A 26,670-nucleotide genomic window follows, 5' to 3' on the forward strand; every position below is an offset into this window, starting at 1 on the left:
TTTATTTGAAAACTCTAGGAACTCATCGTTGTAATAACTCAGACAACGTTAAGCTGGACATGTTGTGGCATATTGCTTCTGCTGGAATGAACACAGAACGAATTAAAGAGAGGAAAGATTCAAAGAAGGGGGAGAAGCTGGCCGCAGTAACTATGACTCTCTTAAGGTAGCCAAATGCCTCGTTATCCGGCGAAGTACATTTGCTAACTCGAGAAACTCGTAGTGGGAGTAACTGTGACGACGTTCAGGTGGACATATAGTGGCATATCGGGTCTGTAGGACTGGCCATAGCAAGAATGATAAAGGCCTAGCCATAGTAAGAATGATAAAGGCCTAAAGATGTGGGAGCAGCCGACACGAGTAACTAGGACTCTCTTAAGGTAGCCAAATGCCTCGTCACTCTGCGAAATTTATTTGAAAACTCGAGGATATCGTCGTTGCAGTAACTCAGACAACGTTAACGTGGACATGTTGTAGCATTTCGCTTCTGCACGAGTGGCCATAGCAAGAAGGATATAGAGAAAGGGCTTAAAAAAGTGGGAGCAGCTGCAGGAGTAACTATGTCTCGCTTAAAGTGATCAAATGCCTCGTCGCTCCGCGAAATTTATTTGAAATCTCGTGGAGCTTGTCGTTGGAATAATTGAGACAACGTTAAGGTGGACATGTAGTGGCATATCCCTTCTGAAGGACTGCCACAGTACGAATTAAAGAAAGGAAAATTTCAAAGAAGGGGAAGCAGCCGACAGCAGTAACTTTGACCCTCTTAAGGTACCCTAATGCCTCGTCACGCCGTGAAATTTATTTGAAAACTCTAGGAACTCATCGTTGTAATAACTCAGACAACGTTAAGCTGGACATGTTGTGGCATATTGCTTCTGCTGGAATGAACACAGAACGAATTAAAGAGAGGAAAGATTCAAAGAAGGGGGAGAAGCTGGCCGCAGTAACTATGACTCTCTTAAGGTAGCCAAATGCCTCGTTATCCGGCGAAGTGCATTTGCTAACTCGAGAAACTCGTAGTGGGAGTAACTGTGACGACGTTCAGGTGGACATATAGTAGCATATCGGGTCTGTAGGACTGGCCATAGCAAGAATGATAAAGGCCCAGCCATAGGAAGAATGATAAAGGCCTAAAGATGTGGGAGCAGCAGACACGAGTAACTATGACTCTCTTAAGGTAGCCAAATGCCTCGTCACTCTGCGAAATTTATTTGAAAACTCGAGGATATCGTCGTTGCAGTAACTCAGACAACGTTAACGTGGACATGTTGTAGCATTTCGCTTCTGCACGAGTGGCCATAGCAAGAAGGATATAGAGAAAGGGCTTAAAAAAGTGGGAGCAGCTGCAGGAGTAACTATGTCTCGCTTAAAGTGATCAAATGCCTCGTCGCTCCGCGAAATTTATTTGAAATCTCGTGGAGCTTGTCGTTGGAATAATTGAGACAACGTTAAGGTGGACATGTAGTGGCATATCCCTTCTGAAGGACTGCCACAGTACGAATTAAAGAAAGGAAAATTTCAAAGAAGGGGAAGCAGCCGACAGCAGTAACTTTGACCCTCTTAAGGTACCCTAATGCCTCGTCACGCCGTGAAATTTATTTGAAAACTCTAGGAACTCATCGTTGTAATAACTCAGACAACGTTAAGCTGGACATGTTGTGGCATATTGCTTCTGCTGGAATGAACACAGAACGAATTAAAGAGAGGAAAGATTCAAAGAAGGGGGAGAAGCTGGCCGCAGTAACTATGACTCTCTTAAGGTAGCCAAATGCCTCGTTATCCGGCGAAGTGCATTTGCTAACTCGAGAAACTCGTAGTGGGAGTAACTGTGACGACGTTCAGGTGGACATATAGTAGCATATCGGGTCTGTAGGACTGGCCATAGCAAGAATGATAAAGGCCCAGCCATAGGAAGAATGATAAAGGCCTAAAGATGTGGGAGCAGCAGACACGAGTAACTATGACTCTCTTAAGGTAGCCAAATGCCTCGTCACTCTGCGAAATTTATTTGAAAACTCGAGGATATCGTCGTTGCAGTAACTCAGACAACGTTAACGTGGACATGTTGTAGCATTTCGCTTCTGCACGAGTGGCCATAGCAAGAAGGATATAGAGAAAGGGCTTAAAAAAGTGGGAGCAGCTGCAGGAGTAACTATGTCTCGCTTAAAGTGATCAAATGCCTCGTCGCTCCGCGAAATTTATTTGAAATCTCGTGGAGCTTGTCGTTGGAATAATTGAGACAACGTTAAGGTGGACATGTAGTGGCATATCCCTTCTGAAGGACTGCCACAGTACAAATTAAAGAAAGGAAAATTTCAAAGAAGGGGAAGCAGCCGACAGCAGTAACTTTGACCCTCTTAAGGTACCCTAATGCCTCGTCACGCCGTGAAATTTATTTGAAAACTCTAGGAACTCATCGTTGTAATAACTCAGACAACGTTAAGCTGGACATGTTGTGGCATATTGCTTCTGCTGGAATGAACACAGAACGAATTAAAGAGAGGAAAGATTCAAAGAAGGGGGAGAAGCTGGCCGCAGTAACTATGACTCTCTTAAGGTAGCCAAATGCCTCGTTATCCGGCGAAGTACATTTGCTAACTCGAGAAACTCGTAGTGGGAGTAACTGTGACGACGTTCAGGTGGACATATAGTGGCGTATCGGGTCTGTAGGACTGGCCATAGCAAGAATGATAAAGGCCTAGCCATAGTAAGAATGATAAAGGCCTAAAGATGTGGGAGCAGCCGACACGAGTAACTAGGACTCTCTTAAGGTAGCCAAATGCCTCGTCACTCTGCGAAATTTATTTGAAAACTCGAGGATATCGTCGTTGCAGTAACTCAGACAACGTTAACGTGGACATGTTGTAGCATTTCGCTTCTGCACGAGTGGCCATAGCAAGAAGGATATAGAGAAAGGGCTTAAAAAAGTGGGAGCAGCTGCAGGAGTAACTATGTCTCGCTTAAAGTGATCAAATGCCTCGTCGCTCCGCGAAATTTATTTGAAATCTCGTGGAGCTTGTCGTTGGAATAATTGAGACAACGTTAAGGTGGACATGTAGTGGCATATCCCTTCTGAAGGACTGCCACAGTACAAATTAAAGAAAGGAAAGTTTCAAAGAAGGGGAAGCAGCCGACAGCAGTAACTTTGACCCTCTTAAGGTACCCTAATGCCTCGTCACGCCGTGAAATTTATTTGAAAACTCTAGGAACTCATCGTTGTAATAACTCAGACAACGTTAAGCTGGACATGTTGTGGCATATTGCTTCTGCTGGAATGAACACAGAACGAATTAAAGAGAGGAAAGATTCAAAGAAGGGGGAGAAGCTGGCCGCAGTAACTATGACTCTCTTAAGGTAGCCAAATGCCTCGTTATCCGGCGAAGTACATTTGCTAACTCGAGAAACTCGTAGTGGGAGTAACTGTGACGACGTTCAGGTGGACATATAGTGGCATATCGGGTCTGTAGGACTGGCCATAGCAAGAATGATAAAGGCCCAGCCATAGGAAGAATGATAAAGGCCTAAAGATGTGGGAGCAGCCGACACGAGTAACTAGGACTCTCTTAAGGTAGCCAAATGCCTCGTCACTCTGCGAAATTTATTTGAAAACTCGAGGATATCGTCGTTGCAGTAACTCAGACAACGTTAACGTGGACATGTTGTAGCATTTCGCTTCTGCACGAGTGGCCATAGCAAGAAGGATATAGAGAAAGGGCTTAAAAAAGTGGGAGCAGCTGCAGGAGTAACTATGTCTCGCTTAAAGTGATCAAATGCCTCGTCGCTCCGCGAAATTTATTTGAAATCTCGTGGAGCTTGTCGTTGGAATAATTGAGACAACGTTAAGGTGGACATGTAGTGGCATATCCCTTCTGAAGGACTGCCACAGTACGAATTAAAGAAAGGAAAATTTCAAAGAAGGGGAAGCAGCCGACAGCAGTAACTTTGACCCTCTTAAGGTAGCCTAATGCCTCGTCACGCCGTGAAATTTATTTGAAAACTCTAGGAACTCATCGTTGTAATAACTCAGACAACGTTAAGCTGGACATGTTGTGGCATATTGCTTCTGCTGGAATGAACACAGAACGAATTAAAGAGAGGAAAGATTCAAAGAAGGGGGAGAAGCTGGCCGCAGTAACTATGACTCTCTTAAGGTAGCCAAATGCCTCGTTATCCGGCGAAGTACATTTGCTAACTCGAGAAACTCGTAGTGGGAGTAACTGTGACGACGTTCAGGTGGACATATAGTGGCATATCGGGTCTGTAGGACTGGCCATAGCAAGAATGATAAAGGCCTAGCCATAGTAAGAATGATAAAGGCCTAAAGATGTGGGAGCAGCCGACACGAGTAACTAGGACTCTCTTAAGGTAGCCAAATGCCTCGTCACTCTGCGAAATTTATTTGAAAACTCGAGGATATCGTCGTTGCAGTAACTCAGACAACGTTAACGTGGACATGTTGTAGCATTTCGCTTCTGCACGAGTGGCCATAGCAAGAAGGATATAGAGAAAGGGCTTAAAAAAGTGGGAGCAGCTGCAGGAGTAACTATGTCTCGCTTAAAGTGATCAAATGCCTCGTCGCTCCGCGAAATTTATTTGAAATCTCGTGGAGCTTGTCGTTGGAATAATTGAGACAACGTTAAGGTGGACATGTAGTGGCATATCCCTTCTGAAGGACTGCCACAGTACAAATTAAAGAAAGGAAAATTTCAAAGAAGGGGAGGCAGCCGACAGCAGTAACTTTGACCCTCTTAAGGTACCCTAATGCCTCGTCACGCCGTGAAATTTATTTGAAAACTCTAGGAACTCATCGTTGTAATAACTCAGACAACGTTAAGCTGGACATGTTGTGGCATATTGCTTCTGCTGGAATGAACACAGAACGAATTAAAGAGAGGAAAGATTCAAAGAAGGGGGAGAAGCTGGCCGCAGTAACTATGACTCTCTTAAGGTAGCCAAATGCCTCGTTATCCGGCGAAGTACATTTGCTAACTCGAGAAACTCGTAGTGGGAGTAACTGTGACGACGTTCAGGTGGACATATAGTGGCATATCGGGTCTGTAGGACTGGCCATAGCAAGAATGATAAAGGCCTAGCCATAGTAAGAATGATAAAGGCCTAAAGATGTGGGAGCAGCCGACACGAGTAACTAGGACTCTCTTAAGGTAGCCAAATGCCTCGTCACTCTGCGAAATTTATTTGAAAACTCGAGGATATCGTCGTTGCAGTAACTCAGACAACGTTAACGTGGACATGTTGTAGCATTTCGCTTCTGCACGAGTGGCCATAGCAAGAAGGATATAGAGAAAGGGCTTAAAAAAGTGGGAGCAGCTGCAGGAGTAACTATGTCTCGCTTAAAGTGATCAAATGCCTCGTCGCTCCGCGAAATTTATTTGAAATCTCGTGGAGCTTGTCGTTGGAATAATTGAGACAACGTTAAGGTGGACATGTAGTGGCATATCCCTTCTGAAGGACTGCCACAGTACAAATTAAAGAAAGGAAAATTTCAAAGAAGGGGAAGCAGCCGACAGCAGTAACTTTGACCCTCTTAAGGTACCCTAATGCCTCGTCACGCCGTGAAATTTATTTGAAAACTCTAGGAACTCATCGTTGTAATAACTCAGACAACGTTAAGCTGGACATGTTGTGGCATATTGCTTCTGCTGGAATGAACACAGAACGAATTAAAGAGAGGAAAGATTCAAAGAAGGGGGAGAAGCTGGCCGCAGTAACTATGACTCTCTTAAGGTAGCCAAATGCCTCGTTATCCGGCGAAGTACATTTGCTAACTCGAGAAACTCGTAGTGGGAGTAACTGTGACGACGTTCAGGTGGACATATAGTGGCATATCGGGTCTGTAGGACTGGCCATAGCAAGAATGATAAAGGCCTAGCCATAGTAAGAATGATAAAGGCCTAAAGATGTGGGAGCAGCCGACACGAGTAACTAGGACTCTCTTAAGGTAGCCAAATGCCTCGTCACTCTGCGAAATTTATTTGAAAACTCGAGGATATCGTCGTTGCAGTAACTCAGACAACGTTAACGTGGACATGTTGTAGCATTTCGCTTCTGCACGAGTGGCCATAGCAAGAAGGATATAGAGAAAGGGCTTAAAAAAGTGGGAGCAGCTGCAGGAGTAACTATGTCTCGCTTAAAGTGATCAAATGCCTCGTCGCTCCGCGAAATTTATTTGAAATCTCGTGGAGCTTGTCGTTGGAATAATTGAGACAACGTTAAGGTGGACATGTAGTGGCATATCCCTTCTGAAGGACTGCCACAGTACGAATTAAAGAAAGGAAAATTTCAAAGAAGGGGAAGCAGCCGACAGCAGTAACTTTGACCCTCTTAAGGTACCCTAATGCCTCGTCACGCCGTGAAATTTATTTGAAAACTCTAGGAACTCATCGTCGTAATAACTCAGACAACGTTAAGCTGGACATGTTGTGGCATATTGCTTCTGCTGGAATGAACACAGAACGAATTAAAGAGAGGAAAGATTCAAAGAAGGGGGAGAAGCTGGCCGCAGTAACTATGACTCTCTTAAGGTAGCCAAATGCCTCGTTATCCGGCGAAGTGCATTTGCTAACTCGAGAAACTCGTAGTGGGAGTAACTGTGACGACGTTCAGGTGGACATATAGTAGCATATCGGGTCTGTAGGACTGGCCATAGCAAGAATGATAAAGGCCCAGCCATAGGAAGAATGATAAAGGCCTAAAGATGTGGGAGCAGCAGACACGAGTAACTATGACTCTCTTAAGGTAGCCAAATGCCTCGTCACTCTGCGAAATTTATTTGAAAACTCGAGGATATCGTCGTTGCAGTAACTCAGACAACGTTAACGTGGACATGTTGTAGCATTTCGCTTCTGCACGAGTGGCCATAGCAAGAAGGATATAGAGAAAGGGCTTAAAAAAGTGGGAGCAGCTACAGGAGTAACTATGTCTCGCTTAAAGTGATCAAATGCCTCGTCGCTCCGCGAAATTTATTTGAAATCTCGTGGAGCTTGTCGTTGGAATAATTGAGACAACGTTAAGGTGGACATGTAGTGGCATATCCCTTCTGAAGGACTGCCACAGTACGAATTAAAGAAAGGAAAATTTCAAAGAAGGGGAAGCAGCCGACAGCAGTAACTTTGACCCTCTTAAGGTACCCTAATGCCTCGTCACGCCGTGAAATTTATTTGAAAACTCTAGGAACTCATCGTTGTAATAACTCAGACAACGTTAAGCTGGACATGTTGTGGCATATTGCTTCTGCTGGAATGAACACAGAACGAATTAAAGAGAGGAAAGATTCAAAGAAGGGGGAGAAGCTGGCCGCAGTAACTATGACTCTCTTAAGGTAGCCAAATGCCTCGTTATCCGGCGAAGTACATTTGCTAACTCGAGAAACTCGTAGTGGGAGTAACTGTGACGACGTTCAGGTGGACATATAGTGGCATATCGGGTCTGTAGGACTGGCCATAGCAAGAATGATAAAGGCCTAGCCATAGTAAGAATGATAAAGGCCTAAAGATGTGGGAGCAGCCGACACGAGTAACTAGGACTCTCTTAAGGTAGCCAAATGCCTCGTCACTCTGCGAAATTTATTTGAAAACTCGAGGATATCGTCGTTGCAGTAACTCAGACAACGTTAACGTGGACATGTTGTAGCATGTCGCTTCTGCACGAGTGGCCATAGCAAGAAGGATATAGAGAAAGGGCTTAAAAAAGTGGGAGCAGCTGCAGGAGTAACTATGTCTCGCTTAAAGTGATCAAATGCCTCGTCGCTCCGCGAAATTTATTTGAAATCTCGTGGAGCTTGTCGTTGGAATAATTGAGACAACGTTAAGGTGGACATGTAGTGGCATATCCCTTCTGAAGGACTGCCACAGTACAAATTAAAGAAAGGAAAATTTCAAAGAAGGGGAGGCAGCCGACAGCAGTAACTTTGACCCTCTTAAGGTACCCTAATGCCTCGTCACGCCGTGAAATTTATTTGAAAACTCTAGGAACTCATCGTTGTAATAACTCAGACAACGTTAAGCTGGACATGTTGTGGCATATTGCTTCTGCTGGAATGAACACAGAACGAATTAAAGAGAGGAAAGATTCAAAGAAGGGGGAGAAGCTGGCCGCAGTAACTATGACTCTCTTAAGGTAGCCAAATGCCTCGTTATCCGGCGAAGTACATTTGCTAACTCGAGAAACTCGTAGTGGGAGTAACTGTGACGACGTTCAGGTGGACATATAGTGGCATATCGGGTCTGTAGGACTGGCCATAGCAAGAATGATAAAGGCCTAGCCATAGTAAGAATGATAAAGGCCTAAAGATGTGGGAGCAGCCGACACGAGTAACTAGGACTCTCTTAAGGTAGCCAAATGCCTCGTCACTCTGCGAAATTTATTTGAAAACTCGAGGATATCGTCGTTGCAGTAACTCAGACAACGTTAACGTGGACATGTTGTAGCATTTCGCTTCTGCACGAGTGGCCATAGCAAGAAGGATATAGAGAAAGGGCTTAAAAAAGTGGGAGCAGCTGCAGGAGTAACTATGTCTCGCTTAAAGTGATCAAATGCCTCGTCGCTCCGCGAAATTTATTTGAAATCTCGTGGAGCTTGTCGTTGGAATAATTGAGACAACGTTAAGGTGGACATGTAGTGGCATATCCCTTCTGAAGGACTGCCACAGTACAAATTAAAGAAAGGAAAATTTCAAAGAAGGGGAAGCAGCCGACAGCAGTAACTTTGACCCTCTTAAGGTACCCTAATGCCTCGTCACGCCGTGAAATTTATTTGAAAACTCTAGGAACTCATCGTTGTAATAACTCAGACAACGTTAAGCTGGACATGTTGTGGCATATTGCTTCTGCTGGAATGAACACAGAACGAATTAAAGAGAGGAAAGATTCAAAGAAGGGGGAGAAGCTGGCCGCAGTAACTATGACTCTCTTAAGGTAGCCAAATGCCTCGTTATCCGGCGAAGTACATTTGCTAACTCGAGAAACTCGTAGTGGGAGTAACTGTGACGACGTTCAGGTGGACATATAGTGGCATATCGGGTCTGTAGGACTGGCCATAGCAAGAATGATAAAGGCCTAGCCATAGTAAGAATGATAAAGGCCTAAAGATGTGGGAGCAGCCGACACGAGTAACTAGGACTCTCTTAAGGTAGCCAAATGCCTCGTCACTCTGCGAAATTTATTTGAAAACTCGAGGATATCGTCGTTGCAGTAACTCAGACAACGTTAACGTGGACATGTTGTAGCATTTCGCTTCTGCACGAGTGGCCATAGCAAGAAGGATATAGAGAAAGGGCTTAAAAAAGTGGGAGCAGCTGCAGGAGTAACTATGTCTCGCTTAAAGTGATCAAATGCCTCGTCGCTCCGCGAAATTTATTTGAAATCTCGTGGAGCTTGTCGTTGGAATAATTGAGACAACGTTAAGGTGGACATGTAGTGGCATATCCCTTCTGAAGGACTGCCACAGTACGAATTAAAGAAAGGAAAATTTCAAAGAAGGGGAAGCAGCCGACAGCAGTAACTTTGACCCTCTTAAGGTACCCTAATGCCTCGTCACGCCGTGAAATTTATTTGAAAACTCTAGGAACTCATCGTTGTAATAACTCAGACAACGTTAAGCTGGACATGTTGTGGCATATTGCTTCTGCTGGAATGAACACAGAACGAATTAAAGAGAGGAAAGATTCAAAGAAGGGGGAGAAGCTGGCCGCAGTAACTATGACTCTCTTAAGGTAGCCAAATGCCTCGTTATCCGGCGAAGTGCATTTGCTAACTCGAGAAACTCGTAGTGGGAGTAACTGTGACGACGTTCAGGTGGACATATAGTAGCATATCGGGTCTGTAGGACTGGCCATAGCAAGAATGATAAAGGCCCAGCCATAGGAAGAATGATAAAGGCCTAAAGATGTGGGAGCAGCAGACACGAGTAACTATGACTCTCTTAAGGTAGCCAAATGCCTCGTCACTCTGCGAAATTTATTTGAAAACTCGAGGATATCGTCGTTGCAGTAACTCAGACAACGTTAACGTGGACATGTTGTAGCATTTCGCTTCTGCACGAGTGGCCATAGCAAGAAGGATATAGAGAAAGGGCTTAAAAAAGTGGGAGCAGCTGCAGGAGTAACTATGTCTCGCTTAAAGTGATCAAATGCCTCGTCGCTCCGCGAAATTTATTTGAAATCTCGTGGAGCTTGTCGTTGGAATAATTGAGACAACGTTAAGGTGGACATGTAGTGGCATATCCCTTCTGAAGGACTGCCACAGTACGAATTAAAGAAAGGAAAATTTCAAAGAAGGGGAAGCAGCCGACAGCAGTAACTTTGACCCTCTTAAGGTACCCTAATGCCTCGTCACGCCGTGAAATTTATTTGAAAACTCTAGGAACTCATCGTTGTAATAACTCAGACAACGTTAAGCTGGACATGTTGTGGCATATTGCTTCTGCTGGAATGAACACAGAACGAATTAAAGAGAGAAAAGATTCAAAGAAGGGGGAGAAGCTGGCCGCAGTAACTATGACTCTCTTAAGGTAGCCAAATGCCTCGTTATCCGGCGAAGTACATTTGCTAACTCGAGAAACTCGTAGTGGGAGTAACTGTGACGACGTTCAGGTGGACATATAGTGGCATATCGGGTCTGTAGGACTGGCCATAGCAAGAATGATAAAGGCCTAGCCATAGTAAGAATGATAAAGGCCTAAAGATGTGGGAGCAGCCGACACGAGTAACTAGGACTCTCTTAAGGTAGCCAAATGCCTCGTCACTCTGCGAAATTTATTTGAGAACTCGAGGATATCGTCGTTGCAGTAACTCAGACAACGTTAACGTGGACATGTTGTAGCATTTCGCTTCTGCACGAGTGGCCATAGCAAGAAGGATATAGAGAAAGGGCTTAAAAAAGTGGGAGCAGCTGCAGGAGTAACTATGTCTCGCTTAAAGTGATCAAATGCCTCGTCGCTCCGCGAAATTTATTTGAAATCTCGTGGAGCTTGTCGTTGGAATAATTGAGACAACGTTAAGGTGGACATGTAGTGGCATATCCCTTCTGAAGGACTGCCACAGTACAAATTAAAGAAAGGAAAATTTCAAAGAAGGGGAAGCAGCCGACAGCAGTAACTTTGACCCTCTTAAGGTACCCTAATGCCTCGTCACGCCGTGAAATTTATTTGAAAACTCTAGGAACTCATCGTTGTAATAACTCAGACAACGTTAAGCTGGACATGTTGTGGCATATTGCTTCTGCTGGAATGAACACAGAACGAATTAAAGAGAGGAAAGATTCAAAGAAGGGGGAGAAGCTGGCCGCAGTAACTATGACTCTCTTAAGGTAGCCAAATGCCTCGTTATCCGGCGAAGTACATTTGCTAACTCGAGAAACTCGTAGTGGGAGTAACTGTGACGACGTTCAGGTGGACATATAGTGGCATATCGGGTCTGTAGGACTGGCCATAGCTAGAATGATAAAGGCCTAGCCATAGTAAGAATGATAAAGGCCTAAAGATGTGGGAGCAGCCGACACGAGTAACTAGGACTCTCTTAAGGTAGCCAAATGCCTCGTCACTCTGCGAAATTTATTTGAAAACTCGAGGATATCGTCGTTGCAGTAACTCAGACAACGTTAACGTGGACATGTTGTAGCATTTCGCTTCTGCACGAGTGGCCATAGCAAGAAGGATATAGAGAAAGGGCTTAAAAAAGTGGGAGCAGCTGCAGGAGTAACTATGTCTCGCTTAAAGTGATCAAATGCCTCGTCGCTCCGCGAAATTTATTTGAAATCTCGTGGAGCTTGTCGTTGGAATAATTGAGACAACGTTAAGGTGGACATGTAGTGGCATATCCCTTCTGAAGGACTGCCACAGTACAAATTAAAGAAAGGAAAATTTCAAAGAAGGGGAAGCAGCCGACAGCAGTAACTTTGACCCTCTTAAGGTACCCTAATGCCTCGTCACGCCGTGAAATTTATTTGAAAACTCTAGGAACTCATCGTTGTAATAACTCAGACAACGTTAAGCTGGACATGTTGTGGCATATGGCTTCTGCTGGAATGAACACAGAACGAATTAAAGAGAGGAAAGATTCAAAGAAGGGGGAGAAGCTGGCCGCAGTAACTATGACTCTCTTAAGGTAGCCAAATGCCTCGTTATCCGGCGAAGTACATTTGCTAACTCGAGAAACTCGTAGTGGGAGTAACTGTGACGACGTTCAGGTGGACATATAGTGGCATATCGGGTCTGTAGGACTGGCCATAGCAAGAATGATAAAGGCCTAGCCATAGTAAGAATGATAAAGGCCTAAAGATGTGGGAGCAGCCGACACGAGTAACTAGGACTCTCTTAAGGTAGCCAAATGCCTCGTCACTCTGCGAAATTTATTTGAAAACTCGAGGATATCGTCGTTGCAGTAACTCAGACAACGTTAACGTGGACATGTTGTAGCATTTCGCTTCTGCACGAGTGGCCATAGCAAGAAGGATATAGAGAAAGGGCTTAAAAAAGTGGGAGCAGCTGCAGGAGTAACTATGTCTCGCTTAAAGTGATCAAATGCCTCGTCGCTCCGCGAAATTTATTTGAAATCTCGTGGAGCTTGTCGTTGGAATAATTGAGACAACGTTAAGGTGGACATGTAGTGGCATATCCCTTCTGAAGGACTGCCACAGTACAAATTAAAGAAAGGAAAATTTCAAAGAAGGGGAAGCAGCCGACAGCAGTAACTTTGACCCTCTTAAGGTACCCTAATGCCTCGTCACGCCGTGAAATTTATTTGAAAACTCTAGGATCTCATCGTTGTAATAACTCAGACAACGTTAAGCTGGACATGTTGTGGCATATTGCTTCTGCTGGAATGAACACAGAACGAATTAAAGAGAGGAAAGATTCAAAGAAGGGGGAGAAGCTGGCCGCAGTAACTATGACTCTCTTAAGGTAGCCAAATGCCTCGTTATCCGGCGAAGTACATTTGCTAACTCGAGAAACTCGTAGTGGGAGTAACTGTGACGACGTTCAGGTGGACATATAGTGGCATATCGGGTCTGTAGGACTGGCCATAGCAAGAATGATAAAGGCCTAGCCATAGTAAGAATGATAAAGGCCTAAAGATGTGGGAGCAGCCGACACGAGTAACTAGGACTCTCTTAAGGTAGCCAAATGCCTCGTCACTCTGCGAAATTTATTTGAAAACTCGAGGATATCGTCGTTGCAGTAACTCAGACAACGTTAACGTGGACATGTTGTAGCATTTCGCTTCTGCACGAGTGGCCATAGCAAGAAGGATATAGAGAAAGGGCTTAAAAAAGTGGGAGCAGCTGCAGGAGTAACTATGTCTCGCTTAAAGTGATCAAATGCCTCGTCGCTCCGCGAAATTTATTTGAAATCTCGTGGAGCTTGTCGTTGGAATAATTGAGACAACGTTAAGGTGGACATGTAGTGGCATATCCCTTCTGAAGGACTGCCACAGTACAAATTAAAGAAAGGAAAATTTCAAAGAAGGGGAAGCAGCCGACAGCAGTAACTTTGACCCTCTTAAGGTACCCTAATGCCTCGTCACGCCGTGAAATTTATTTGAAAACTCTAGGAACTCATCGTTGTAATAACTCAGACAACGTTAAGCTGGACATGTTGTGGCATATTGCTTCTGCTGGAATGAACACAGAACGAATTAAAGAGAGGAAAGATTCAAAGAAGGGGGAGAAGCTGGCCGCAGTAACTATGACTCTCTTAAGGTAGCCAAATGCCTCGTTATCCGGCGAAGTACATTTGCTAACTCGAGAAACTCGTAGTGGGAGTAACTGTGACGACATTCAGGTGGACATATAGTGGCATATCGGGTCTGTAGGACTGGCCATAGCAAGAATGATAAAGGCCTAGGCATAGTAAGAATGATAAAGGCCTAAAGATGTGGGAGCAGCCGACACGAGTATCTAGGACTCTCTTAAGGTAGCCAAATGCCTCGTCACTCTGCGAAATTTATTTGAAAACTCGAGGATATCGTCGTTGCAGTAACTCAGACAACGTTAACGTGGACATGTTGTAGCATTTCGCTTCTGCACGAGTGGCCATAGCAAGAAGGATATAGAGAAAGGGCTTAAAAAAGTGGGAGCAGCTGCAGGAGTAACTATGTCTCGCTTAAAGTGATCAAATGCCTCGTCGCTCCGCGAAATTTATTTGAAATCTCGTGGAGCTTGTCGTTGGAATAATTGAGACAACGTTAAGGTGGACATGTAGTGGCATATCCCTTCTGAAGGACTGCCACAGTACGAATTAAAGAAAGGAAAATTTCAAAGAAGGGGAAGCAGCCGACAGCAGTAACTTTGACCCTCTTAAGGTACCCTAATGCCTCGTCACGCCGTGAAATTTATTTGAAAACTCTAGGAACTCATCGTTGTAATAACTCAGACAACGTTAAGCTGGACATGTTGTGGCATATTGCTTCTGCTGGAATGAACACAGAACGAATTAAAGAGAGGAAAGATTCAAAGAAGGGGGAGAAGCTGGCCGCAGTAACTATGACTCTCTTAAGGTAGCCAAATGCCTCGTTATCCGGCGAAGTGCATTTGCTAACTCGAGAAACTCGTAGTGGGAGTAACTGTGACGACGTTCAGGTGGACATATAGTAGCATATCGGGTCTGTAGGACTGGCCATAGCAAGAATGATAAAGGCCCAGCCATAGGAAGAATGATAAAGGCCTAAAGATGTGGGAGCAGCAGACACGAGTAACTATGACTCTCTTAAGGTAGCCAAATGCCTCGTCACTCTGTGAAATTAATTTGAAAACTCGAGGATATCGTCGTTGCAGTAACTCAGACAACGTTAACGTGGACATGTTGTAGCATTTCGCTTCTGCACGAGTGGCCATAGCAAGAAGGATATAGAGAAAGGGCTTAAAAAAGTGGGAGCAGCTGCAGGAGTAACTATGTCTCGCTTAAAGTGATCAAATGCCTCGTCGCTCCGCGAAATTTATTTGAAATCTCGTGGAGCTTGTCGTTGGAATAATTGAGACAACGTTAAGGTGGACATGTAGTGGCATATCCCTTCTGAAGGACTGCCACAGTACGAATTAAAGAAAGGAAAATTTCAAAGAAGGGGAAGCAGCCGACAGCAGTAACTTTGACCCTCTTAAGGTACCCTAATGCCTCGTCACGCCGTGAAATTTATTTGAAAACTCTAGGAACTCATCGTTGTAATAACTCAGACAACGTTAAGCTGGACATGTTGTGGCATATTGCTTCTGCTGGAATGAACACAGAACGAATTAAAGAGAGGAAAGATTCAAAGAAGGGGGAGAAGCTGGCCGCAGTAACTATGACTCTCTTAAGGTAGCCAAATGCCTCGTTATCCGGCGAAGTACATTTGCTAACTCGAGAAACTCGTAGTGGGAGTAACTGTGACGACGTTCAGGTGGACATATAGTGGCATATCGGGTCTGTAGGACTGGCCATAGCAAGAATGATAAAGGCCTAGCCATAGTAAGAATGATAAAGGCCTAAAGATGTGGGAGCAGCCGACACGAGTAACTAGGACTCTCTTAAGGTAGCCAAATGCCTCGTCACTCTGCGAAATTTATTTGAAAACTCGAGGATATCGTCGTTGCAGTAACTCAGACAACGTTAACGTGGACATGTTGTAGCATTTCGCTTCTGCACGAGTGGCCATAGCAAGAAGGATATAGAGAAAGGGCTTAAAAAAGTGGGAGCAGCTGCAGGAGTAACTATGTCTCGCTTAAAGTGATCAAATGCCTCGTCGCTCCGCGAAATTTATTTGAAATCTCGTGGAGCTTGTCGTTGGAATAATTGAGACAACGTTAAGGTGGACATGTAGTGGCATATCCCTTCTGAAGGACTGCCACAGTACGAATTAAAGAAAGGAAAATTTCAAAGAAGGGGAAGCAGCCGACAGCAGTAACTTTGACCCTCTTAAGGTACCCTAATGCCTCGTCACGCCGTGAAATTTATTTGAAAACTCTAGGAACTCATCGTTGTAATAACTCAGACAACGTTAAGCTGGACATGTTGTGGCATATTGCTTCTGCTGGAATGAACACAGAACGAATTAAAGAGAGGAAAGATTCAAAGAAGGGGGAGAAGCTGGCCGCAGTAACTATGACTCTCTTAAGGTAGCCAAATGCCTCGTTATCCGGCGAAGTACATTTGCTAACTCGAGAAACTCGTAGTGGGAGTAACTGTGACGACGTTCAGGTGGACATATAGTGGCATATCGGGTCTGTAGGACTGGCCATAGCAAGAATGATAAAGGCCTAGCCATAGTAAGAATGATAAAGGCCTAAAGATGTGGGAGCAGCCGACACGAGTAACTAGGACTCTCTTAAGGTAGCCAAATGCCTCGTCACTCTGCGAAATTTATTTGAAAACTCGAGGATATCGTCGTTGCAGTAACTCAGACAACGTTAACGTGGACATGTTGTAGCATTTCGCTTCTGCACGAGTGGCCATAGCAAGAAGGATATAGAGAAAGGGCTTAAAAAAGTGGGAGCAGCTGCAGGAGTAACTATGTCTCGCTTAAAGTGATCAAATGCCTCGTCGCTCCGCGAAATTTATTTGAAATCTCGTGGAGCTTGTCGTTGGAATAATTGAGACAACGTTAAGGTGGACATGTAGTGGCATATCCCTTCTGAAGGACTGCCACAGTACAAATTAAAGAAAGGAAAATTTCAAAGAAGGGGAAGCAGCCGACAGCAGTAACTTTGACCCTCTTAAGGTACCCTAATGCCTCGTCACGCCGTGAAATTTATTTGAAAACTCTAGGAACTCATCGTTGTAATAACTCAGACAACGTTAAGCTGGACATGTTGTGGCATATTGCTTCTGCTGGAATGAACACAGAACGAATTAAAGAGAGGAAAGATTCAAAGAAGGGGGAGAAGCTGGCCGCAGTAACTATGACTCTCTTAAGGTAGCCAAATGCCTCGTTATCCGGCGAAGTACATTTGCTAACTCGAGAAACTCGTAGTGGGAGTAACTGTGACGACGTTCAGGTGGACATATAGTGGCATATCGGGTCTGTAGGACTGGCCATAGCAAGAATGATAAAGGCCTAGCCATAGTAAGAATGATAAAGGCCTAAAGATGTGGGAGCAGCCGACACGAGTAACTAGGACTCTCTTAAGGTAGCCAAATGCCTCGTCACTCTGCGAAATTTATTTGAAAACTCGAGGATATCGTCGTTGCAGTAACTCAGACAACGTTAACGTGGACATGTTGTAGCATTTCGCTTCTGCACGAGTGGCCATAGCAAGAAGGATATAGAGAAAGGGCTTAAAAAAGTGGGAGCAGCTGCAGGAGTAACTATGTCTCGCTTAAAGTGATCAAATGCCTCGTCGCTCCGCGAAATTTATTTGAAATCTCGTGGAGCTTGTCGTTGGAATAATTGAGACAACGTTAAGGTGGACATGTAGTGGCATATCCCTTCTGAAGGACTGCCACAGTACAAATTAAAGAAAGGAAAATTTCAAAGAAGGGGAAGCAGCCGACAGCAGTAACTTTGACCCTCTTAAGGTACCCTAATGCCTCGTCACGCCGTGAAATTTATTTGAAAACTCTAGGAACTCATCGTTGTAATAACTCAGACAACGTTAAGCTGGACATGTTGTGGCATATTGCTTCTGCTGGAATGAACACAGAACGAATTAAAGAGAGGAAAGATTCAAAGAAGGGGGAGAAGCTGGCCGCAGTAACTATGACTCTCTTAAGGTAGCCAAATGCCTCGTTATCCGGCGAAGTACATTTGCTAACTCGAGAAACTCGTAGTGGGAGTAACTGTGACGACGTTCAGGTGGACATATAGTGGCATATCGGGTCTGTAGGACTGGCCATAGCAAGAATGATAAAGGCCCAGCCATAGGAAGAATGATAAAGGCCTAAAGATGTGGGAGCAGCCGACACGAGTAACTATGACTCTCTTAAGGTAGCCAAATGCCTCGTCACTCTGCGAAATTTATTTGAAAACTCGAGGATATCGTCGTTGCAGTAACTCAGACAACGTTAACGTGGACATGTTGTAGCATTTCGCTTCTGCACGAGTGGCCATAGCAAGAAGGATATAGAGAAAGGGCTTAAAAAAGTGGGAGCAGCTGCAGGAGTAACTATGTCTCGCTTAAAGTGATCAAATGCCTCGTCGCTCCGCGAAATTTATTTGAAATCTCGTGGAGCTTGTCGTTGGAATAATTGAGACAACGTTAAGGTAGACATGTAGTGGCATATCCCTTCTGAAGGACTGCCACAGTACGAATTAAAGAAAGGAAAATTTCAAAGAAGGGGAAGCAGCCGACAGCAGTAACTTTGACCCTCTTAAGGTACCCTAATGCCTCGTCACGCCGTGAAATTTATTTGGAAACTCTAGGAACTCATCGTTGTAATAACTCAGACAACGTTAAGCTGGACATGTTGTGGCATATTGCTTCTGCTGGAATGAACACAGAACGAATTAAAGAGAGGAAAGATTCAAAAAAGGGGGAGAAGCTGGCCGCAGTAACTATGACTCTCTTAAGGTAGCCAAATGCCTCGTTATCCGGCGAAGTACATTTGCTAACTCGAGAAACTCGTAGTGGGAGTAACTGTGACGACGTTCAGGTGGACATATAGTGGCATATCGGGTCTGTAGGACTGGCCATAGCAAGAATGATAAAGGCCTAGGCATAGTAAGAATGATAAAGGCCTAAAGATGTGGGAGCAGCCGACACGAGTAACTAGGACTCTCTTAAGGTAGCCAAATGCCTCGTCACTCTGCGAAATTTATTTGAAAACTCGAGGATATCGTCGTTGCAGTAACTCAGACAACGTTAACGTGGACATGTTGTAGCATTTCGCTTCTGCACGAGTGGCCATAGCAAGAAGGATATAGAGAAAGGGCTTAAAAAAGTGGGAGCAGCTGCAGGAGTAACTATGTCTCGCTTAAAGTGATCAAATGCCTCGTCGCTCCGCGAAATTTATTTGAAATCTCGTGGAGCTTGTCGTTGGAATAATTGAGACAACGTTAAGGTGGACATGTAGTGGCATATCCCTTCTGAAGGACTGCCACAGTACAAATTAAAGAAAGGAAAATTTCAAAGAAGGGGAAGCAGCCGACAGCAGTAACTTTGACCCTCTTAAGGTACCCTAATGCCTCGTCACGCCGTGAAATTTATTTGAAAACTCTAGGAACTCATCGTTGTAATAACTCAGACAACGTTAAGCTGGATATGTTGTGGCATATTGCTTCTGCTGGAATGAACACAGAACGAATTAAAGAGAGGAAAGATTCAAAGAAGGGGGAGAAGCTGGCCGCAGTAACTATGACTCTCTTAAGGTAGCCAAATGCCTCGTTATCCGGCGAAGTACATTTGCTAACTCGAGAAACTCGTAGTGGGAGTAACTGTGACGACGTTCAGGTGGACATATAGTGGCATATCGGGTCTGTAGGACTGGCCATAGCAAGAATGATAAAGGCCTAGCCATAGGAAGAATGATAAAGGCCTAAAGATGTGGGAGCAGCCGACACGAGTAACTAGGACTCTCTTAAGGTAGCCAAATGCCTCGTCACTCTGCGAAATTTATTTGAAAACTCGAGGATATCGTCGTTGCAGTAACTCAGACAACGTTAACGTGGACATGTTGTAGCATTTCGCTTCTGCACGAGTGGCCATAGCAAGAAGGATATAGAGAAAGGGCTTAAAAAAGTGGGAGCAGCTGCAGGAGTAACTATGTCTCGCTTAAAGTGATCAAATGCCTCGTCGCTCCGCGAAATTTATTTGAAATCTCGTGGAGCTTGTCGTTGGAATAATTGAGACAACGTTAAGGTGGACATGTAGTGGCATATCCCTTCTGAAGGACTGCCACAGTACAAATTAAAGAAAGGAAAATTTCAAAGAAGGGGAAGCAGCCGACAGCAGTAACTTTGACCCTCTTAAGGTACCCTAATGCCTCGTCACGCCGTGAAATTTATTTGAAAACTCTAGGAACTCATCGTTGTAATAACTCAGACAACGTTAAGCTGGACATGTTGTGGCATATTGCTTCTGCTGGAATGAACACAGAACGAATTAAAGAGAGGAAAGATTCAAAGAAGGGGGAGAAGCTGGCCGCAGTAACTATGACTCTCTTAAGGTAGCCAAATGCCTCGTTATCCGGCGAAGTACATTTGCTAACTCGAGAAACTCGTAGTGGGAGTAACTGTGACGACGTTCAGGTGGACATATAGTGGCATATCGGGTCTGTAGGACTGGCCATAGCAAGAATGATAAAGGCCCAGCCATAGGAAGAATGATAAAGGCCTAAAGATGTGGGAGCAGCCGACACGAGTAACTATGACTCTCTTAAGGTAGACAAATGCCTCGTCACTCTGCGAAATTTATTTGAAAACTCGAGGATATCGTCGTTGCAGTAACTCAGACAACGTTAACGTGGACATGTTGTAGCATTTCGCTTCTGCACGAGTGGCCATAGCAAGAAGGATATAGAGAAAGTGATGTGTCGGCAGCTGGGCCAACACCTTGTAGATCGAAGTGGCTGAAAGTGCACGCTAAACTAACGCAGACGGGCGTGAAGTACTGGAACATGAGACTTATTAATGAATAAGAAGAACAGTACGTAGCTGGAATAATATACTTAACTTTATTCTCTTGTTGGAATACATCTCTTGAATAGTAGTAAGCTATTAGCACTGATACAATTGGCGCCTTGCTAGGTAGTAGCTAGGGAATAAGCTGAAGGCTATTCTATCAGTCTCTCGGCAAATGAGAGGAAGACTTGGTAGGTCTGGTCGCAAGCTATGTCGTCCGTACAACTGGGGCGAGGTCATGTCCGTGTCTTGTGACCTGCCATTTGGTGGCGCTAGGTTTGCGATTACACAGTGGCGACACGCGGGTCCGACATGTACTACAGGACCGCGGCCGATTTAAGTTACCACCTAGCAAGTGTGGTGTCTAGCGGTGACACCACAGAAAGGGCTTAAAAAAGTGGGAGCAGCTGCAGGAGTAACTATGTCTCGCTTAAAGTGATCAAATGCCTCGTCGCTCCGCGAAATTTATTTGAAATCTCGTGGAGCTTGTCGTTGGAATAATTGAGACAACGTTAAGGTGGACATGTAGTGGCATATCCCTTCTGAAGGACTGCCACAGTACGAATTAAAGAAAGGAAAATTTCAAAGAAGGGGAAGCAGCCGACAGCAGTAACTTTGACCCTCTTAAGGTACCCTAATGCCTCGTCACGCCGTGAAATTTATTTGAAAACTCTAGGAACTCATCGTTGTAATAACTCAGACAACGTTAAGCTGGACATGTTGTGGCATATTGCTTCTGCTGGAATGAACACAGAACGAATTAAAGAGAGGAAAGATTCAAAGAAGGGGGAGAAGCTGGCCGCAGTAACTATGACTCTCTTAAGGTAGCCAAATGCCTCGTTATCCGGCGAAGTACATTTGCTAACTCGAGAAACTCGTAGTGGGAGTAACTGTGACGACGTTCAGGTGGACATATAGTGGCATATCGGGTCTGTAGGACTGGCCATAGCAAGAATGATAAAGGCCTAGCCATAGTAAGAATGATAAAGGCCTAAAGATGTGGGAGCAGCCGACACGAGTAACTAGGACTCTCTTAAGGTAGCCAAATGCCTCGTCACTCTGCGAAATTTATTTGAAAACTCGAGGATATCGTCGTTGCAGTAACTCAGACAACGTTAACGTGGACATGTTGTAGCATTTCGCTTCTGCACGAGTGGCCATAGCAAGAAGGATATAGAGAAAGGGCTTAAAAAAGTGGGAGCAGCTGCAGGAGTAACTATGTCTCGCTTAAAGTGATCAAATGCCTCGTCGCTCCGCGAAATTTATTTGAAATCTCGTGGAGCTTGTCGTTGGAATAATTGAGACAACGTTAAGGTGGACATGTAGTGGCATATCCCTTCTGAAGGACTGCCACAGTACGAATTAAAGAAAGGAAAATTTCAAAGAAGGGGAAGCAGCCGACAGCAGTAACTTTGACCCTCTTAAGGTACCCTAATGCCTCGTCACGCCGTGAAATTTATTTGAAAACTCTAGGAACTCATCGTTGTAATAACTCAGACAACGTTAAGCTGGACATGTTGTGGCATATTGCTTCTGCTGGAATGAACACAGAACGAATTAAAGAGAGGAAAGATTCAAAGAAGGGGGAGAAGCTGGCCGCAGTAACTATGACTCTCTTAAGGTAGCCAAATGCCTCGTTATCCGGCGAAGTGCATTTGCTAACTCGAGAAACTCGTAGTGGGAGTAACTGTGACGACGTTCAGGTGGACATATAGTAGCATATCGGGTCTGTAGGACTGGCCATAGCAAGAATGATAAAGGCCCAGCCATAGGAAGAATGATAAAGGCCTAAAGATGTGGGAGCAGCAGACACGAGTAACTATGACTCTCTTAAGGTAGCCAAATGCCTCGTCACTCTGCGAAATTTATTTGAAAACTCGAGGATATCGTCGTTGCAGTAACTCAGACAACGTTAACGTGGACATGTTGTAGCATTTCGCTTCTGCACGAGTGGCCATAGCAAGAAGGATATAGAGAAAGGGCTTAAAAAAGTGGGAGCAGCTGCAGGAGTAACTATGTCTCGCTTAAAGTGATCAAATGCCTCGTCGCTCCGCGAAATTTATTTGAAATCTCGTGGAGCTTGTCGTTGGAATAATTGAGACAACGTTAAGGTGGACATGTAGTGGCATATCCCTTCTGAAGGACTGCCACAGTACGAATTAAAGAAAGGAAAATTTCAAAGAAGGGGAAGCAGCCGACAGCAGTAACTTTGACCCTCTTAAGGTACCCTAATGCCTCGTCACGCCGTGAAATTTATTTTAAAACTCTAGGAACTCATCGTTGTAATAACTCAGACAACGTTAAGCTGGACATGTTGTGGCATATTGCTTCTGCTGGAATGAACACAGAACGAATTAAAGAGCGGAAAGATTCAAAGAAGGGGGAGAAGCTGGCCGCAGTAACTATGACTCTCTTAAGGTAGCCAAATGCCTCGTTATCCGGCGAAGTACATTTGCTAACTCGAGAAACTCGTAGTGGGAGTAACTGTGACGACGTTCAGGTGGACATATAGTGGCATATCGGGTCTGTAGGACTGGCCATAGCAAGAATGATAAAGGCCTAGCCATAGTAAGAATGATAAAGGCCTAAAGATGTGGGAGCAGCCGACACGAGTAACTAGGACTCCCTTAAGGTAGCCAAATGCCTCGTCACTCTGCGAAATTTATTTGAAAACTCGAGGATATCGTCGTTGCAGTAACTCAGACAACGTTAACGTGGACATGTTGTAGCATTTCGCTTCTGCACGAGTGGCCATAGCAAGAAGGATATAGAGAAAGGGCTTAAAAAAGTGGGAGCAGCTGCAGGAGTAACTATGTCTCGCTTAAAGTGATCAAATGCCTCGTCGCTCCGCGAAATTTATTTGAAATCTCGTGGAGCTTGTCGTTGGAATAATTGAGACAACGTTAAGGTGGACACGTAGTGGCATATCCCTTCTGAAGGACTGCCACAGTACAAATTAAAGAAAGGAAAATTTCAAAGAAGGGGAAGCAGCCGACAGCAGTAACTTTGACCCTCTTAAGGTACCCTAATGCCTCGTCACGCCGTGAAATTTATTTGAAAACTCTAGGAACTCATCGTTGTAATAACTCAGACAACGTTAAGCTGGACATGTTGTGGCATATTGCTTCTGCTGGAATGAACACAGAACGAATTAAAGAGAGGAAAGATTCAAAGAAGGGGGAGAAGCTGGCCGCAGTAACTATGACTCTCTTAAGGTAGCCAAATGCCTCGTTATCCGGCGAAGTACATTTGCTAACTCGAGAAACTCGTAGTGGGAGTAACTGTGACGACGTTCAGGTGGACATATAGTGGCATATCGGGTCTGTAGGACTGGCCATAGCAAGAATGATAAAGGCCCAGCCATAGGAAGAATGATAAAGGCCTAAAGATGTGGGAGCAGCCGACACGAGTAACTATGACTCTCTTAAGGTAGCCAAATGCCTCGTCACTCTGCGAAATTTATTTGAAAACTCGAGGATATCGTCGTTGCAGTAACTCAGACAACGTTAACGTGGACATGTTGTAGCATTTCGCTTCTGCACGAGTGGCCATAGCAAGAAGGATATAGAGAAAGGGCTTAAAAAAGTGGGAGCAGCTGCAGGAGTAACTATGTCTCGCTTAAAGTGATCAAATGCCTCGTCGCTCCGCGAAATTTATTTGAAATCTCGTGGAGCTTGTCGTTGGAATAATTGAGACAACGTTAAGGTGGACATGTAGTGGCATATCCCTTCTGAAGGACTGCCACAGTACGAATTAAAGAAAGGAAAATTTCAAAGAAGGGGAAGCAGCCGACAGCAGTAACTTTGACCCTCTTAAGGTACCCTAATGCCTCGTCACGCCGTGAAATTTATTTGAAAACTCTAGGAACTCATCGTTGTAATAACTCAGACAACGTTAAGCTGGACATGTTGTGGCATATTGCTTCTGCTGGAATGAACACAGAACGAATTAAAGAGAGGAAAGATTCAAAGAAGGGGGAGAAGCTGGCCGCAGTAACTATGACTCTCTTAAGGTAGCCAAATGCCTCGTTATCCGGCGAAGTACATTTGCTAACTCGAGAAACTCGTAGTGGGAGTAACTGTGACGACGTTCAGGTGGACATATAGTGGCATATCGGGTCTGTAGGACTGGCCATAGCAAGAATGATAAAGGCCTAGCCATAGTAAGAATGATAAAGGCCTAAAGATGTGGGAGCAGCCGACACGAGTAACTAGGACTCTCTTAAGGTAGCCAAATGCCTCGTCACTGTGCGAAATTTATTTGAAAACTCGAGGATATCGTCGTTGCAGTAACTCAGACAACGTTAACGTGGACATGTTGTAGCATTTCGCTTCTGCACGAGTGGCCATAGCAAGAAGGATATAGAGAAAGGGCTTAAAAAAGTGGGAGCAGCTGCAGGAGTAACTATGTCTCGCTTAAAGTGATCAAATGCCTCGTCGCTCCGCGAAATTTATTTGAAATCTCGTGGAGCTTGTCGTTGGAATAATTGAGACAACGTTAAGGTGGACATGTAGTGGCATATCCCTTCTGAAGGACTGCCACAGTACGAATTAAAGAAAGGAAAATTTCAAAGAAGGGGAAGCAGCCGACAGCAGTAACTTTGACCCTCTTAAGGTACCCTAATGCCTCGTCACGCCGTGAAATTTATTTGAAAACTCTAGGAACTCATCGTTGTAATAACTCAGACAACGTTAAGCTGGACATGTTGTGGCATATTGCTTCTGCTGGAATGAACACAGAACGAATTAAAGAGCGGAAAGATTCAAAGAAGGGGGAGAAGCTGGCCGCAGTAACTATGACTCTCTTAAGGTAGCCAAATGCCTCGTTATCCGGCGAAGTACATTTGCTAACTCGAGAAACTCGTAGTGGGAGTAACTGTGACGACGTTCAGGTGGACATATAGTGGCATATCGGGTCTGTAGGACTGGCCATAGCAAGAATGATAAAGGCCTAGCCATAGTAAGAATGATAAAGGCCTAAAGATGTGGGAGCAGCCGACACGAGTAACTAGGACTCCCTTAAGGTAGCCAAATGCCTCGTCACTCTGCGAAATTTATTTGAAAACTCGAGGATATCGTCGTTGCAGTAACTCAGACAACGTTAACGTGGACATGTTGTAGCATTTCGCTTCTGCACGAGTGGCCATAGCAAGAAGGATATAGAGAAAGGGCTTAAAAAAGTGGGAGCAGCTGCAGGAGTAACTATGTCTCGCTTAAAGTGATCAAATGCCTCGTCGCTCCGCGAAATTTATTTGAAATCTCGTGGAGCTTGTCGTTGGAATAATTGAGACAACGTTAAGGTGGACACGTAGTGGCATATCCCTTCTGAAGGACTGCCACAGTACAAATTAAAGAAAGGAAAATTTCAAAGAAGGGGAAGCAGCCGACAGCAGTAACTTTGACCCTCTTAAGGTACCCTAATGCCTCGTCACGCCGTGAAATTTATTTGAAAACTCTAGGAACTCATCGTTGTAATAACTCAGACAACGTTAAGCTGGACATGTTGTGGCATATTGCTTCTGCTGGAATGAACACAGAACGAATTAAAGAGAGGAAAGATTCAAAGAAGGGGGAGAAGCTGGCCGCAGTAACTATGACTCTCTTAAGGTAGCCAAATGCCTCGTTATCCGGCGAAGTACATTTGCTAACTCGAGAAACTCGTAGTGGGAGTAACTGTGACGACGTTCAGGTGGACATATAGTGGCATATCGGGTCTGTAGGACTGGCCATAGCAAGAATGATAAAGGCCCAGCCATAGGAAGAATGATAAAGGCCTAAAGATGTGGGAGCAGCCGACACGAGTAACTATGACTCTCTTAAGGTAGCCAAATGCCTCGTCACTCTGCGAAACTTATTTGAAAACTCGAGGATATCGTCGTTGCAGTAACTCAGACAACGTTAACGTGGACATGTTGTAGCATTTCGCTTCTGCACGAGTGGCCATAGCAAGAAGGATATAGAGAAAGGGCTTAAAAAAGTGGGAGCAGCTGCAGGAGTAACTATGTCTCGCTTAAAGTGATCAAATGCCTCGTCGCTCCGCGAAATTTATTTGAAATCTCGTGGAGCTTGTCGTTGGAATAATTGAGACAACGTTAAGGTGGACATGTAGTGGCATATCCCTTCTGA

The sequence above is a fragment of the Schistocerca nitens genome, chromosome 5 (genome assembly GCF_023898315.1).
Source record: "Schistocerca nitens isolate TAMUIC-IGC-003100 chromosome 5, iqSchNite1.1, whole genome shotgun sequence".
NCBI classification, from domain to species: domain Eukaryota; kingdom Metazoa; phylum Arthropoda; class Insecta; order Orthoptera; family Acrididae; genus Schistocerca; species Schistocerca nitens.